This window comes from Zonotrichia leucophrys, chromosome 7 (genome assembly GCF_028769735.1).
Source record: "Zonotrichia leucophrys gambelii isolate GWCS_2022_RI chromosome 7, RI_Zleu_2.0, whole genome shotgun sequence".
NCBI lineage: Eukaryota > Metazoa > Chordata > Aves > Passeriformes > Passerellidae > Zonotrichia > Zonotrichia leucophrys.
Window position 1 is genome coordinate 48,566 of NC_088177.1, and position 18,006 is coordinate 66,571.

Sequence of the window (18,006 nt, forward strand, 5' to 3'; positions counted from 1 at the left end):
AATTAACTAAGGCTGTGCTGAATTTTTTGCAAGAGTTTTTAATCCTTGTGACCTGGCCAGGTTCCAAGTTGGCTAATCACATAAAATTATTTCCTGCGTAAATATAGTTTGATAAGAGATGCCATCACTTCCTGTCCTAAACTATTGTGTAGTCTTGTCTGCTATGTAACATCTGTTGCGTTCCACCCTGAAAGAGCTTCTTTTCACTTGTGGGTGCAAGTTCTACACTACATCCTTTGATCAAACTAACTGTAGTTTTGGTCTCGAAGAAGAGACCTTCGTAGGTATAAGAAAATTAGACATGTTGTTATATAAGGTATTTTGTAGACTTACATAGGGAAGGGAAAATGCCAAATATACCTAAATAGCAAAAAGCATCAATTTTTTGGAAGAAGATAAAAATTAACTGAATTTGCAAGTTAGTATTTCCTTGCTTTAGTTCTTCGAAAGCACCTAGTGAAAAAAGTATATAAAAGTAATCCCTGTTTCTTTTGTTTTTATGTATGTCTTTTAGACACTTTAATTTGCAAAGATTTTGATAGAACAATGTGAGCTGTCATGATAATCAAAGATTTTCAATACCTTATTTGCTAACATTGCTGTCGGTGAGGTTGGTGCTCTTCCAGTCAAACAGAAAAACCTATGTCTTTTCTAATGTGGAGGTAATTTATTGCCTGACCGTAACATTTAAAATGACCTTGTTTTTCATTAATTCCAAGGGTAAATATAACATCCTGGATATATGTCCCAAACAACTTGCAGTTGAAAGCACCCTTGTACTTAAAATCCAACATTGGATCTCAGTACAAGTCATACTCACATATTTTGACTGTAAAATTTGACAGGAATATCGTACAGAAGGTACCTAGTGATGAACGTTTTTTTATCTCTCTACTTCCAAAGGGTTAATATTTTAACTGTTTTGATTGAACTGGCATTTCCCGCTTTCAGAGATTTAATTGGTTAATAAAAATACTATTTTTGATCAAGGACATGAAAGAAATGCTGGAGGAGCTATGGAAGGCAAGGTTGGAGTATGAGACTGCTGAAATGGGATTGGCAGAACAGATCACAGATTTCCCTATCTTTTAAGATGAGCAAAAGTATCTTTTAACAATTTATGAGTGACAGGAAGTAACACATAGCTGCTTTCACCGCTCTCCCAGTGAGATGTGTTGTGAGAAGAGTGTGCTTTCTATGCAGTGTGTTTGGTAAGTTGTCTGTAACATAGGCTGATGCAGAAACTCCTTAAGAAAGATTTCTAGGCTTTTATAGAATGTGTGAAGTCTAGATTCTTGCAGTCTAGATTCTTTTCCATCCTTCAGAAGTTCTTATTTTGGTACTTCAAATCTATGTTTTCTGCACACCAGTTATGTCTGCTCTGTAGATTAATTTAGTTAAGCACCTCTGCCCAACTTCAAAACAAAATTTCCCTTCATACTGATTTTCAACAATTACACAGCATTTCTTAATGAAAGCAGCTTAGTGGTGAACATATTGATCCAGTTGCAAAACTATTAAATTAGTTTTATACTTTTTATAAACTTATTTATGTTTTTAAAGATTCCTTGGCCTTTTGTACTTCGACCCTCATTCATTGTAGTGCAGTAGATACTAATTTGACCACTCCAGGACAGCGTAATAAAACCACATGTATAAGAGCATAAAGCCAGGGATACTTAGACATGCTAAATTGTTTAAATAGCTGTCAGAGAGTGGTAGCATAACCTCTACAAATGCTTACAAGTATCTGTGATGACAATAAACCTCCTAAACACAGAGCAAATTCAGCAAAAAGGCTTTGCAATATTTTTGAATGTAATGTTTTAAAAACAAATTGCACATCACAATTGAACGATGCATTCCGGGTTTTTTTTTAAATCAACTGTTTAATTTTTTTATTAATAGTATTCATTAAATGCTAACTACTTCAGCCCTTCATTGGGGATGGACTAGCCCTAGTAGCCTTGTAAAAATTTTGTTATTTTTGATTGATAGTAACTTCCTGCTGGTCCTTACAGTGTGGCCAATTGGTTTTAATATATTTTATGATAATAAAATGCATGCTTCGCAAACAGTGCATAGCACACCTGTTAACAGAATTTTATAATATAGTCTCTAGTCTTTAGTGAATACTGCATCTCCCTTTAAAATACTTCCATTTGTTTGTTTAGGTGTATAAGATCTGTCTAGAACAGATCCTGTTACAAGATCAGAGTTTGGAAATGTGTGAGTTTTGCCTTTAGTGTAGCCTCACCAACATCTGGATTGCTACAAATGAAGGGCTGTAAACCTGTGCTGCTCGGCTGTGCATGGTGGTGCCGAAGAGAGAAACCTTTTGAACCGTCTGTGCCTCTGGAGAGACCATTACAGTGAACTCTACCTCTGTGGTCCCACAGGAATTTTGGATTTGACCTTCCAGACATTTATGCATGGTATTTAAATGGCCCCTGTGACATCAGTGTAATTATTCAAATGTGAGATTACATGTCTATAAATACCTTGCTTATTTTATTCTTTTTTTCTCCCGATTCAGCAGTTAAGATTAGGAATGCATTAATGCGTGCAGCTAGTTAAAAAAAATATCATGATAGGGTCAAAAAGCATACCAGAAAATACTAAGGGAACTACAAAACTCTGGCATGGTGTATCTTTTTTATGGTATTTACACTGGAAGCCTAAAAATGCAAAGGCTAGGAAGCAAAAGAAACAAAGAATCCTGTTTTTGGAGTACACGTGCTGCAGGTTGAATTTGCATTTTTTAAAATTGAGAATTCCATCTTTCATACTGCCTGAGGGACAACAGCCAAATTTGAAAGCTAGGGACCTTTCTGATGTAATAGTTAATCACTTTAAATGCATCAATAATGTCCACTAGCAACAGCTTCTGTTGAATAAGCATATTAAAACAAAGGAATTGTAATATGTTTTTTTGAAACCTTAGTACATTTTGCAGTAGTAAAACTGATTTGTTTGTGACTAGTGGAAAAACTGTAACTTTTTAAACATATTTTGATGTAGACTATAAAATATTATATAGCTACCTAAGACTACATTAAATAGTTGACCAAAAAACAAATTAATATTCAGCACAACGAGAAAGATATTTTTCATATTTTGATGACAAATATAATCCAGTGGTGTAGATTTGGATAGTTGACTGAACTTTGTGAAGAGAAATATGTGTTGGGACCTGTTGTTCTGTGCTCACAGATTAAATTCTGTCCTGCTGAGCATTACAGAAAATAAAGATTACATAACATTGTCCAAACATGCACATATTTTTATTTGTCACAAGATACTGTAATTCCTCTTAGTAACAACAAAAAAATAGATTTACAATGGTTATTTAGAGAGGTTGTAATAATGCAATTTCTATTATTACTAGAATTTCTTTTAAATGTTAAAAGCAGCAATATTAAATATGCACCAAACATCCAGTAAATTTGATAGTGAATTATCTAAATCCATTGTTTGTTCCCCCTTACAAAACTCTGTAATCTCATGACTGACAGTGTTGTTGTATTGCAAAATGTGTGAGCTTTTGATGGATAACATTCTGAGCAAAGCAGCTGTTTATTGTATCTGTACTAGTTCTTACCCCACACTGTTTTTTAGACCATTATTAGTAAGTTTTGAGGTTAGAGAGGTACTGACCCAATCAAACATGTACAGAGCTGAGCCTCTGAGTTAATTAAATGTGGGTTAATAGTATATTATAAGGAAATCATTGTCCTTATTACAGTTATTAGGTAGTTAGTCAAATTATAGCTTCAAAGGAATGCAGAGCATGGAAAATTTTGGACTAAATTATGCGTTTGAACCTTAGGCCAGCTTTTACTGTTGAGGCAGTTTGCTGCTAAAAGAAATTGTGTGTCATTGAAATTAAATGCCTTTCTGGGGATGGAAGCTTCCATTTTTTAATGAAATTACTAAGTGTGGTGTAGTGAAATGATTAAAATCTGTATTCCGGGAATGTGGTGGACAAAAAAAAAAGAAAATCAATAAATGCTAGGAAACCTTTGCTGCTGGATGTGAATCCTTGGAATGAAATAGCCTGGTACAAAAATAATAATTAAAAACATATCAGCACATTAATGTATTTAGCATGAGTCTCACAAGACATCATCTTCACTAATTTTTAGCATAAATTTTGCTCTGTAATGAGAAGCTTTTTTTTCCTCATATCCGTGTTCGGCAGTGTTTTTGCCCTTCCCCCAGTGCTCCTGCACTGCAATCATTGTGCTTGCACTTATTATGTTACAAATGACCGAGGTAAGGCTGACATTCTCGTTGCATGCAAAAAGAGCTAGTCTGCCAGGCTTTTTTTTTTCCCTAATGAAGCAGCTTTGTGAAATCTCCCCATGTGTTAATACTAATGAAGATCCTCCAGCACAATTAAAATCGCAGCCAGTGGCTGAAGAGAAAACAGAAGACAATGGCATCTTTCTACATGTGCATATTTCTTTGTGCATAGATCGACTTTATTTAGAAATATTGTTGATTTTTTAAATGGTTATATGTAGTATTTAATAAGGTTAACAAGCTGTACATATTCTTGAATTCTGCAAGTATGTTTTTACCAACTCATACTGAAATCAGTTAGATTTTCTTCATTGCACTGTAGTTTAACTTGATGGTGTTAAAGTTATGGTTTGTAGGGAGCAGTCCTTGGGCTCTAGCAGTGTACTTTAACCCTGCTTGAGTTTGAGATTATGCCAAAGAAGGAAAAAAAAAAAAAAAAAAAAGGAGGATACCATGTGTGTAGTGTGAAGGGTTGGTGTAGGGAAGCGCAGCTTTTAATTTTCTACAAACAACCTCTATGGATTGTTTCAGGCAAGGCAAGATGATTTGTATTTAAAAGATGTGCTTTTAATTTTAATTCTTGTGTCAATAGCTGGTGAGTGCTAATACTTCCCCTTGATTTTAATTTCATTCTGGCACCCTTGTTTCTTTCTTTCTCTATCGAGTACTTCACGAACTCAAAAGTTGAACGTTGCTTCTTTAAAATGTCTCCTTTTGGATCACCTTATTTTGTTTCGTAGACGTCATTCGTTTACACCACAGAGTCTATTGTTGATTTATTATTTTTTTTTAACCTGAACTTAATCTATAGATTCTTAAGGTGGGCAACTTGGTTTCTGCCCCGACCGATAAAGTCATCATTAAAATATGACCCAAGGTGGACTGGAACTTTGGGTCGCTGTGTGAAGAGCGTGGTTCAGAACTTTCCGCAGCCCGGGGGTCCCGCAGCGAGCCCCGCAATCCCGCCACCCGCCCGGCCCGGCCCGGCCCGGCCACGCCGCCGGCCCCGCGGGGCGCGCCGGCGGTGACGTCACCGGGCCGCGGGGGCCGCGACCCCCTCCAGGGTCCCGCCGGCTGGGGGCGGCCGCCGTGCGCGCCGCCGCCCGCGCGCGCCCCCGCCCGGCTCCGGGGAGCGCCGGGAAGGGCCGGCCCGGCGCGCGCCGCCCGCACAGCGCAGGGGAGAGAGCGGGAGAGTGGGAGCCGCGCGCCCCGCGCACCGAGCGGCGGAGCTTCGCCCAGGTGAGCGGCCGGAGTGGGATGGTGTTCTGCCGCGCCACGGCTCCCCAGCCCGAGTAGCGCCCGCCTCGCCGGCCGCGTCCCTGCCGGTGCGTATCGCCCCTTTGTTGTGTGGGCCGAACGCGAGTCCCGCTGCGGGGCCCTGCCCGGGCAGGGCTGCGGGCGGGAGGCGGAGTGGCTGCGTGGAGGTGAGTCCCGGGGAATGGCCGGGGCCGGGGTGTCTGCAGACGGGACGGCCGTGTTCCGAGCGATTTTAAACTTTGCTCATGGCCGCACGCCCGTGCCTCGGCCGGGCGGTGCCGGTCACGTCTCTGCCGACGGACGCCCGCAGCCTCCGGGGCGGCGCGGCGGCTTCTAGCGGCCACCGGGCGGCTCTTTTGTGTGGCGCTGTGTGGTACGCTCCGCTGCCGGCGGCCCTCCCGCCCCGTTCCCTTCTTGGCGGCGGGCGCTGCCCCGCTCCCCTCGGCCGGGGCTGTCAGGGCGGGCGCGAGGCGGGGCAGCGGCCGGAGCGGGCGATGCCCCTCGGCGGGCGATGCCCCTCGGCCCCGCGCAGCCCCCGCTCCCGCGCGCCGTGAGCAGCCGCTCCCTCCCTCCCTCGCTCCCTCCCTTGCGCGGGGCGCGGCGCGGGCCGGGAGCGGGCGCCGCTCCGCACACCCGGCTCGCTGCGGGCCCCTCTGTCCGCGGCTTTGTGCGGGTTCCGTCCTTGGGAAGAGAAACAAGCAGCTGCGGCGCTGGGCCGAGTTGTTGAAATTTATCCCTTTGTGTATATTACAATATCCTCCATTTTTCTGCCCTCTAAACAACAAGCCTTTCGCCATCTTGGGCAAATTTTTATTTCAAAGTCTGACCGTCTCTTTTACGAGGGAACGAGTAGGAAACCTGAAAGCACTTCTGGATAAGCATTAAAGTTTAGGGAATGTTACAGGGACAGATAGTGACGTCATGTAAAGTTTAAGGGGATTTTTAAAGTCCAAGACTCTGTGCTTTCCCCTGGAATCCCTGATCTAATGTGTTGTAAACCGCACTTTAAAGAGAAAGGTTCCTAGTCGTGCGCACACGTACAGGGGACACTGGGAATACGCTTCCTTACCTGGTGCCTAGTTTCACAGCAGGAAAAGAATCGTGGCCCCCACCTCCCCCCCCCCTTTATTTTTTTTTTTACTGCCCTGGCCTTAGTATTTAATGTGCAATGCTGAATTGTTGGTTATTTAAAAAAACGTTCTGAAGTTACTATGTTAAATGACAAATTATCTGGAGATCTGCACTGGTTTTGTTTATGGAAAGTATGAATCTGATGTGAAATTTACATGGAACTCTTGGTACAGAATCTTCCCTGAGAAATAAACAGAGTCTTCTTGGCATGAGGAACATGGCTAAACAGACCTCCATTTTTAAATTACAGACTTGGAGGTATGTTTGGAAGCAATGAACTTATTAAGGTATATTATTAAAAGGTTCCATCTGGAAAGTACCTATAAATATTACATGTAGTTTGGGTTGTGTTCCCGGTACTGTATAATGTGTGTGGCTAAACCTAGTAACTATACTTAACTCATTGAAAGAACCAACCCTGCAACAACTCCTTTCCCAAAACCCAACGACAAATCTCTTTTCCTCTGACTACAAGTTTTGCATCAGCTGTTGTGAAAGGGAGAACAGTAAAAGGTATTGTTCAACGTGTTAATTTGGTTTTCAATTGCCCTTTTTTTGATCTTATGAAAGTTTTTCTGGTCACATGACTTGGTGAAACATGTAATTGGTAAGGAGTAATTGTTGTAGATAAATTTTTGTTTTTCCATCCTTTTTTCTATGCTTGTTTCACTAGCTCCATATTTAAAGTCACATTATGGAGAACATGAAACTACTTGTATTTAATTCACATTTTCTTAGTCTTCAGGATTGGGGAAAATATTGACAGCAGTTAACATACAAAATAATAGGAATAGCTGTTTGTCTTGTACATCAAGACTTTCTATCCAAGTCAGTATTGAATGCTGTACTTAAAGTAGCTTTAAGGTTATGTTAGAACAAATGTCAGATTCTTACTTTATTTTTCTTTCCTAAATGCATCAGAAAGTGTGGTTGTATTTGCTATTTCCTGCATGCGTGAATGCTGAGTAAATGAAAATGTTTAAACAGTGGAAAGCATGTGCAGCAGGTGATTCTAAATTATAAGTTCAGTGAAGGTATAGAAGATTGGATTGGTTATAAATGGTGAGCAACAGAGGATAAGTAGTTTCTGAAAATGGCAGTATAACTTTGACATCTCATAATAAACCACATACAAAATCCTGCAAAATCAGTAAACTGCATAATGTTAAGAAAATGGTAGCCAACGTAATTTTTGCAAAGTATATGTAGAGAAGGGAATCGTTAAGGAATCTTCAGTATTCAAGAAATTCTATGTTCACTTCAGGCAGGTGATGCTGGTTTAATCATAGGGTCTACTAATTCCTGCAAGCAAGGGGAGTATCCATATCAGGTTGTGATGAAGTTGTTCGTAAACAGAACTCTCTGGAAAGTAAAAAAAAAATCTTTAGAGGATCAGGTATTGTTTCCTTTTCATTCCTGATCCAAAGTCTGTTCTGAATGGCACAGTATAAGGTTTTGTGACTGTTCTGTATTGAAAATAAATTGGAATTGTGATCCCGTGTTCTAGTTCCAGCCAGGACAGCGTTCATGTTTGCAGCAGCCAGGAGGGGCATGGCCAGCAGCCTGTAGTTCTGACCACCTTACCTCTGTTCGTTGGGGCGGGAAGGGCAGGCAAGGCATTCTGTTCCTCTTGGGGAGAGAAGGGCTTTCTTCCAAGTGAAACTAGGGTATTATTGTTTCCGTGTGAATCTTTGGACGCTTTTTTGTAGTCCCTGTCATTAGTATTGTTGCTATTACTATTCGTTTTCTTGTTTCATTGCTGTTTCCGGTAAATTGTGCTTATCTCAATCAGATACCTTTACCTTTTGTGCCTCCAGTTCTCCTCTCCATACTGAAAAAGGGGAGGGAGCGAATGAGCAGCACATGGTCTCAGTGGGAGCACTGAACTGGAGATTACCCATCCTAAACCGTGACATACTGGTATTTCTCATCCAAGTTATTTTCTCAAACTAAATTCCACTGTGCTGGGTTCCTTACAGGTCTGTGTTCCCACAGAAAGGTAATTGTTTTTAAGATTCTTGTAGGTTGTCAATGCCATTGTAAAATTTTTTGAGTAGTGTGAGAGGGAAAAAACCTAAATGCACAGTTCATACCTTTTGGTGAAAAATTCTTGATTTTCTTGAACATGTAATAAAATGTTTTGCATTTTCAAAAGGTAGTCTAACAATATCTTTATATCATGAAGGGAGAGGGCGTTGGCTTGACCACTGTAGTATATTTGTTTAATCTTTATGTTGACCTTATGTTAAGAAGAAAGTTCTACTAGACTTTTTTGGTGTTTTTTGGGAGACACGTAAAATGCAAATGAGAAGGTAACAGAAGCCTTTCCTATAGATCCTGTTGCCCTTTTAATGTTTTCTTTGTTTGCATGTTTATTGTAGAACTGCATTGTAAGGGAGCAGATGTTTTGCAAAACATCCTGATGTGTTGCTTTTTTCTTCTGGGAGTGCATAACTGTTCCTTCTGATGCATCGATTTGACAGCTGCTTGATTTCATGAAACTGCTAAGAAGCCATTAGTGGTGTCATTGAATTCAAGTAGAACAGTCCCTCCCAGCTTGAACTGCAATTGTTAAGGTCTTTGTTGCTACTTTTTGTTCCCATGCAAGACGTAGAATATCAGAGTTGCAAAGAAAATTAAGCTTGTGCACCAGGTCTCATATCCCAGAATGAGGGGAAGGAGTACCTCACTGTAGTTAGTTCTATAATTTTCTTATAATGGTATATTTGGGAATAAGGGAACTTGACTGTTGGGAGGTGTAACCAACAATGCAGTTTCTTACACCCTTCCTACCTCTGGCACATGGAGGGTTTCACTGTGTGAACATTCTGTGTTCAAATCCCTTTACTGTGATCGTCTCAGAGATGCTAATGGATAGTTATCTTTAAATGAAACTTAAAAGTGTGGATAATGGTGGAATGGGTTTTTTTGTTTGATTTTTTTGTTTAATAAACAAAACAGACCTATTCCATTAGAGTGCTAAGAGTGATGCTTAGTGTTTTCATCACGTGGATAATTTGGCCCCAGGGAGATCCCTATAGTGTACCAGTTTTCTCCAAGTGTGGATCAACTTCTGAGTTAATACTGTAGTTTTACTACACTACATTCAGTGAATTATGTCATACTACATTATAAACTAGTTTGTGATTGTTAATTGCCACCACAAGGAACACTGAAGCAGTTGTCAAAGTTAGCAGTGATTTTTGTCATAGTTTAATAGTTTACAACATTCTGAATGTAGACAAAATGTAGTAAGTATATGTTGGTAAACATGTTTTATAGAAATGGGAAGTTTGTATTGAAGAACATTATGCACTATTCGGAATCTAGGTACAGATGATCTTCCCCGCTGCATGAAAGAAGGAAATGAAATGTCCTTTTTTTAAAAGGACATCTATGCTTTTAAAGATTTTTTTGTTATGCTACTACATTTTTACTTTAAAACCATTTTTACTGTAAATAGCCACAAACAAACCAGAAAGGAATCACCAGAAGATTTGTATGAGGAAAACAGTAGGTTCTCATTAGTTTTTTAGTTTGTCTTTCTTTGGGCTTTATGAAAGCAAGACAGTATTAGTTTCACTGTTACAGAGATAAGGACTCTTGAAGGGTTTAGTCTTTTACCAACATCACAAGTAGTTGGTGATGGAGGATGAAGAAAGAGCTGCCTTCAGTGACTTTAATCTGCAGTGTGCTGGGTAGTTGTTTCCTTGAAAACGGAAATGTGTGGTTTGTTAGCCCACAGTGTAATTGCTATGGGTAGGTAAGCAGAATGCAGCGCGTAGTCTTTAAACAAAACTGGGACCACGTATTCATTCAGCCTCTGCAGAAGGGCCAGGCAAGATGCAGTATTTTGCCATTGTTTTGTTTCTTAATCATACAATTTTAAGTGGAAAAGAGGTATGTAGAACATATAGTCCAGTTAGCACAGATTTCACCTATTCGCTGTGTTAAGTTCTTATCCGAGTTCTTTAGTGTTTAAGCTATTTACTGTCCTAAATTTGCTGTTATATAGTGCCCAGGACTCCAGCCATTCCTTAAAAGCAAAAAAACCAAGTATGCTTTGTTAAAGTCCAATACAAAAGTTCCGCTCAAATTTAAATGGAAATAAATAATAAAAGTAGTAATTTTATGGTATAAAATAGATTTTTGTTTCTTTTTGGGAAGGAGAAATTGTGGTTTATTTTGTGGTGTTAGCATTTCATGAGACATCAGCTCTTGAGACACCAGAAAGAAACTCTTGGAGTGTGAGGAGGTCGTAATGGTTGTTTCACTTTTTTTAATGTAGCAATAAGGAAGAAAGGATACAAGGGTTTTCCCAGTTTAGTTTAACAGAATTAATTTATGTATTTGACACAATTCCTAATACCAGTTCCTTCCCTTTTATAGAGTATCTTTCAGGTCGTTGGAAAAAGACCAATATCAAAACAAGTATGCATTTTAAAACTTTGCTTAGTGACAGATGATATTTCAAACATAGTCTCTGAAACTTAGGAAAAAATGTGCTGGGCTTGTCAGTGTCTGTATGATGCCTGTTGCCTTTAATGTGAATTCTCTCCTTTTACCTTGCTACCCAAGCCCTTCAGGGCCTCCTGAATGTCTTGTTTTCTGTGTGTGAGGGAAATAAGACTCCTTTCAATTGATGTAGGTCAGGCATTGTAAAGAGCTGAATGGGTTAAGCCTTGGTAGTTTGCAAAAAGATTGCAGAGATTTTTCTCACTGCTGAGGGAGGAATCACCCAAAACCTTAACATTCACTCTACTAAAAATGTAAAGAAAAAACTACCTGAAAAATTGTTCTACCTGATGGACTCTTTACATTAGCAATTAGTGGGACTGCTAAATTTAAGCATTTGTCACCAGTAATGTTTACAGTGTAAAGCCTTGGGAAAGACGGTGGGCTTAAAAATAATGCTGTGACTGTCTGATAATGCTGTTGTCTTTTTGGAGCCTCGCACAGAACTTAGTTCTGCTCTGAAATTGTTGCAAAGGATAATGAAAAATTTTCATTTTTTGAGTACTGATGAACGCTACCAGTATATTCTTATTCCTGTAAATTACAGGGAGTATAGGGTAGATTTTCTTTAGAATACTTAATACAGTAATTTAAAGGCACAAAATAATCTGCCTAGCTATTCTTGAACTTGAACCTCAGTCCTGAGTCTTTTGGATTAGAAGATAAAACCTGGAAATCTTCCTGAGAGTATTTTTTTCTTCACTGAGTACATAAATGATGTTTTTGGATTGTGATCCTATTTATTAATCAGTTTGTGTTAATGAGTTAATGTTTTTCTAATGCTCAAAGATTCTTTCATAAACAATGCAGTCCATTTTACCAGTTACCTATTTTAGAAGAGTGGTATGTAGTATCCAAGTATAATCAGCAAAATAATTCCACAACCACCTCCTCAGCCCTCAATCTTTCTTCAACAGGAAGCCAGTTGGACAAAAATTATTGCAGTGGTCCACTGGTGCACAGGGACATAATTGTGTGGATTTTGCCCCATTTTTTGTTCTTGCACTTTTCCACAAGCATGCAGTCATTAATCAAAGACACTGTACTGCTGAGGGCAGAGAGGTTCATCAAATTGGCAGCTGGTTTGGTGTAAAGAACAGTGTGCTGAAGCTCTTAACGTGCTATGACATAAATAAGTCTTACATCTTTGTATGCAAACCCTGGAGGTTAATACTGTATAATTCAGTGTCCTGTCTTTGTTTTTATGATGGATGTTTTTAACTGTTTGAAGCTTGATGCAAGCCTTCAAACAGGTCAGGGTAGACAGGCTGAGTGGCTGAAGCACAAACTTGGCGAAGGGGCTTGTGTGTCTGCTGTGGAGGTTTTCTTTTGGCTTGGAGATCATTGTTGTATTGCCTGTGCTGTTGTAGGGGAGTTCTAAAGATTGACAACCCTTGCTGTGCTAATGGACTTAGTAATGAAATGCAAATAGTTTGGTCCTATTTGTTCCAAAGTTACTGCTGTTTGTGTAGCCTTAACAGAACTAACATGTGGAGCAAGCAAACAACTACTAGGATTTCCCTGTAAAAATGGTGCTGGGATTTGGCTTTAACATGAATTGGTTGCATATTCATAATTTAAGAACAGCTGGTTACAGCAAGTGCATAGTCATTTGCAAGCTATTATAAGCCATTCTACTCACACATGGCGACTGTGCTTGAGCTTTCTTTTTTATTGATTTACCTGCATTTGAAATCTGGTCACTGCAGCCACAGAGGCCCTTCATTTTAGCTGTGCTTGCATCGTAGAGCAACCTCTGTATTAAATATTTATTTTTAACTAAATGCTGAATAAAATGTTAAACTCTCTGCTTTGAAGAAACAAGGTGTAAGGGTGAGCAGTGACATACATCTTAAACATGAAATCTTGTTATGTAAAGACAAAAAATGTGACATTAGCCAAGCTTTGTAGTCGTTTTGTAACGTTTGTTGTTCTGAATAAGAAATCCTTGTTAGATTTACCCGCTGTTATCTTGCTAACACTATAGTTGCTGATATATTTTTTTTCCCATGCATTGTATACCCAGTGGTCTTGGGGGAAAACCAACAAGTATAACATGTGATTGTATTACACAAAATGAAAGTATAGTAAAATAGAAGTAAGCAGTCCTGTTGAGTATCCCATGGAGAAAATAATGGATGTATTAGGAAAGACTGTACTCTTATAAAGGTATGCTTATCTATTATTACGATGTTAAAAGTACATACTTAGAAATATTAGTTATTAATATATATAAGCCGTGATTTATATATATTAATATATATGTTACTTAATATATATAAGCTGTAAAGTTTATCTCCCTGCATTCAGTTTTGCTTTTCATTGAGAAATCAAACTTATGCAGAATAGTTTGATAACTTTTCTGTATTTTTGTTTGGCCTAGTGACTGGAACTTTTATAAGGAGTAATATAATTTTGACAATAAAAGTCAGTTTTCTTAACATCCTTAGTTCTTCTGGGAATAAAAGGGAGCCCAGAATTCCTGCTCTCCATACATCTTTTGATCCAGGACATTGTAAGTTGTTAATTTGTTGCTAATTTATAAGCTGGCATGTAAAGAAAGTATTGCTGAGGAAAGTTGTAAATAAATTCTTGTTTCATATGTATGGATCTAGGAAAATGGGAAGTCATTAAGGGAGGTTTCTTACTATGTTAGTCAGCAAGACAAAAATATCAAACATACATGCCTGAAAGAGTCTAGTTTTTCAAGCTGTATCAGTTGATTTACTAAAAGATGTTATCACTCCTTACAGCTCTGGTCTTGTCTGAGTAGTTACAGCAATTGAATAAAGGATAAACTGTGAGAAATGCAAACCAGCATTTTTCCATTGTATATCTGATCATTTTTCTTTCTTGGAGTTACCCGTAGCACCTCACTGCTTCTTTTCAGTGTTGAAGAAAGAGCTAGATCAGAGGTAACTGAGACTACAGCTTTATGTTTTAGGAGAGAAGTGGGGTGGACGGGTGCTCAGTAGGTCCCTGAGGGTACCCAACCTCTACAACAGTTGTAATGCCAGAAACAGTTTGTTCATAACACGATTGTAGGAGCTTTCAAAGCAGCAAGGAGAATTACTGTTTGGATTTTTGAGTGGTTTTAATTACTGAGTCTAATATTAGAAACAATAGACGCTTCTATTTTGGCTCTTTCAGTGAAATTATCTTACACAGGAGTCTAAAGAAGTAAATTGTTAAGGGTTTGGAGGGAAAGACGTGAAAAATGGCTGAGGTCTCTTGGTTTGTCCTGTCTGGAGACAAGGAGACTGAGGTCAGACCTCACTGGGGTCTACAGCTTCCTCATGAGGGGAGGTGAAGGGGCAGCTCTGATTTCTGCTCTCTGTGATCAGGGACAGGACTGAGGGAACAGCTGTAGCTGTGTCAGAGATGGGCTTAGGGTGGAGATCAGGGAAAGGGTCTGTCCTCAGAGGGTTGTTGGGCACTGTCCGGGCTCCCCAGGGAATGGCACAGCCCCAGGGCTGCCAGAGCTCCAGGAGGGTTTGGACAGGGTGGGATTGTTGGGGTATCCTGGGTAGGGTCAGGGTTGAATTCAGTGATCTTTTTGGATCCTGTCCAATACAGGATATTCTGATATTAGGTGATTACACACCTACCCTCCTCTTAGTAATCGCTGACACTTAACCAACTGAATTTTTTTCACTGCGTTGTCAACAGAGACCATGTTAAAAAGCTACTGTCCCAAAGAAAGTATGAGAAATGGGAAAGTTGAGATACCAAGTCTTGACTAAAGGGAGTGAAATACTGTGGATTATTGAAAAAAATCACAGAAATACATTCCAACAGTTATTATCTTTCTGGTAGCTTAGTTGAGAGTGCACTTGGATTAAGTCATACCTTAAATGTAACGGAGGATTTAGAGGATAGGGTTTTAGAATAGGTGTATATTTGAACACAAAATGGGTATGCCCCATTTTAATGACGTACTGAAATGCTTCTGTTTGGTGTTTTTCATGTCTTTTTTTGTTTGTTTTAACTTGCCAACAATTTGCCAAATAAAAAATATCTGAACGGTTTTTATAGTTATATACTTGCCACTTAATGCATGTAAGCGTGTTTGTAGCAGTACATTTCAGAAATGAGAAAAAATGCATATGGAGAGAATATATTAGTGAAATGACAACAGACTTAGTAAGGGTCCTTTATTGTTCAGCCTTTAACTGTGGTATTAACACTGTATTTTTCTGCAGTTCTCTTCTTTTCTGGAAGTGCTTTTCAGGCCTGATTTTCCCCCTTTAAGGCTTAGAGGGTATAGCAAGTTATCTTCATGGAACCAAATGTATTTTTGAACAAGAATGGGAAGTACTGGTTCCATGGTAGAACCTTATACAGAGGGCTACTTTGAACTATTTTTTTATGATTTGCAAAATGTAGTGTGTTCATTATACAAACAAACACTCAAAGGGCATGTGGGGAAGGAAGGAACTCACTCTCACTTACTTTAGGTTAAAACTAATGTTAAATGCAGTCAGTTATAAAATGCTGTTTTTCGCCTGGTATTAGGAACTGAAAGGAACAGATTATGCTATGTCATTTTCCTTTTATTTTTATGTGAGAAAGATACAGAGCAGCTTGAAATACTTGCTGTTTTTCTATGTCAGTCGGTTTCTGGTTATGATTGAGGTAACTCTTTTGACTCTTGCAGATGCCAGTAAATTTTCAGTGTTAGTAGTTAAGATGTTATAGCTATGCAGCATATTGGAAAGTTGATTGTGTTGATGTAAGTAGTTTATACAGAGCAGTGTTCAAATGTAGCCTGCAGTCTTTTTGCGGTAATGGAAATGATTTACATGTTCTGAGAGATCCGTGAATAGTGTAAGGACTTTATGGTAAAACAAGTGTGGGCAATCACTTTAAAATGATTTCTTGGCCTCTAAATCCTTAATTTTTATAATTGTGGTATTTTTTATACCTTGAAATGTGTTTAAAATAAATAGATAAGCAATTGTCTTAAGGAATGATCTGTGTTACGTGTTGTGGGAGACATTTGAAATGCATGAAGTGGGATCTTTTTGTAAAGCTGAGTTACTTTTTTTGCTCCATGTGTCTCTTTCCCTTCAAGTACCTGTTGTCAACACGTAAAGTTTTATGACTGGGCTCACCTGTTTGTCCATGTGCCTGCCCATTCCATGCCGTAACTTTTGTTCATCATTTCTTTTCAGACATAATTGAAAGCAGGCTAGATATTCAACAGTTAAGTTCTACAGTTTTCTGAAAATCAATCACTGTCTCGAAGAAGATGCACAGATTAGACCTGCCAGCTGAGGAAGGGGTAGGGCCAGTATTAATGTTACTTCACCGATGCCCCAAGCAGTTCTCTGATTGCTCAGCGTGTGCCCACTGTCCAACAAGTATGTGTGCTGTCAGCACTGTCCTTGCCAAGTGGATTGTTGAACTGGACTTGTGTTTCCTCATCGGTCTGGTTTATGGCAGTAGGGAATTGCAGAGGACCATCAGAGGAGCACTGCTCACAGGAGAATTTTTCAGCCACCTCAAAAGTAGCACATGAGGAGACCTGTAGTAAAAAGCTTTTGCATGGTACCTTGTACACGGGTTTTGTGCACAGTAGAATGCAGATAGTGAATACTACATTTTACTTTCTTTGGATCAAAATTTTGTTCTTAGAATAAATTCAATATTTTCAGTTAGAAAATGTTGGTCACTTTTAAGTAACATGACTAGAATGATGTTCACATCTGTAACTATGAGCAAGAAGTCCTCCAGTAATTTCTGTTGGTGAAAGTACCTTAGAATCATTCCCATGTGTGCATTATTTCTGATTGAGGGCAAGCAGATAGTCTAGCACAAGTTGTACTGACTTATCTTTCCAGTTGTTACCATAAATCTTTTTGCCAGAAGAATTACTGTTGTAAGCACACAGTTTGTGGTAATTGGGAGTGGGGCTGTGGCTGAGCCTCATCCCTAATGGGCTACAGCTGTGCTGGACGGGTGGCCAGTGTTGAAGGCAGTGAGACAGGGAGTGCGAGGTGTACTGACCAATGACAGAAAGGTACAGGGGGCACACAGCTGGAATGCATGTAAAATAAAGAATATAAAAGGTGGGACTGAAGAACATTAAAGGGCAGATGCTTGAAGCCTTTTTTGGTGTGGGTTGTGGCTCTGCCATTGTTCCAATAAATTACTACAATTTGTAAGTTGTTACCAAAATTCTTTATGGCATTTCACTGTTCAGAATGCAGCTAAATATGTGCTGAACGACAGAGGTGAGGTTTGTAGAGTTGTGTGTGTAGCTCTGAGCTCCTCAGCATGGGACTGCTGAAGTGCATCCAGATAAATGGCCCTTAAGGAGTTGAAGGGTGTGGAGCATTTTACTTGCAAGGAAATAGAGTTTGAACTCCTCAGCCCAGAGAAAAGGTTCAGGGGAATCTCATAGCTGTTTAGAAATACCTGTCTGAAAGGTGCAGAGAGGACAGAACCAGGCTCTTTTCAGTGGATCAGGACAAAGATGGGCACAGACTGAAACACAGGAGGTTCCATGCCATGTGCTCTGGGATTGCCCTGCTTGAGCAGGGAGGCAGGACCACATGATCCTCTGCTGTCCCTTTCAGACTGACCCATTCTGTGAAGTTGCCCTCAAATGTCAGGAAGCACTTTTTATTTGTGAGGATGGCTGCACACTGACATAGGTTGTCCTGAGAGGTTGCAAAGTCTTGACCCTTGGGAATACTCCAAAGTCATCTGTACACAGTCCTGGGCAACTGATTCTAAGTGACTACTGCAGCAGAGGCTTTGACAAGATGGTCTCCCTTCCAATCTCAACCACTC

The 18,006-nt window shown here is 39.6% G+C and overlaps 1 protein-coding gene across 13 annotated transcripts in view; it reads left to right on the plus strand.

Annotated features, from left to right (window-relative positions):
- Positions 1–5,419: 5,419 nt before the first annotated feature.
- Positions 5,420–18,006, plus strand: part of BAZ2B (bromodomain adjacent to zinc finger domain 2B) — a 94,347-nt gene continuing 81,760 nt past the window's right edge. For 12 of the 13 annotated variants that reach the window (XM_064717705.1, XM_064717715.1, XM_064717709.1 and 9 more), the window contains exon 1: positions 5,420–5,544. The gene's annotated coding sequence lies outside the window, so the exon portion shown is untranslated. Of the gene's footprint in view, positions 5,631–18,006 lie in introns of all 13 variants that reach the window. The other variant, XM_064717706.1, reaches the window with a different exon arrangement.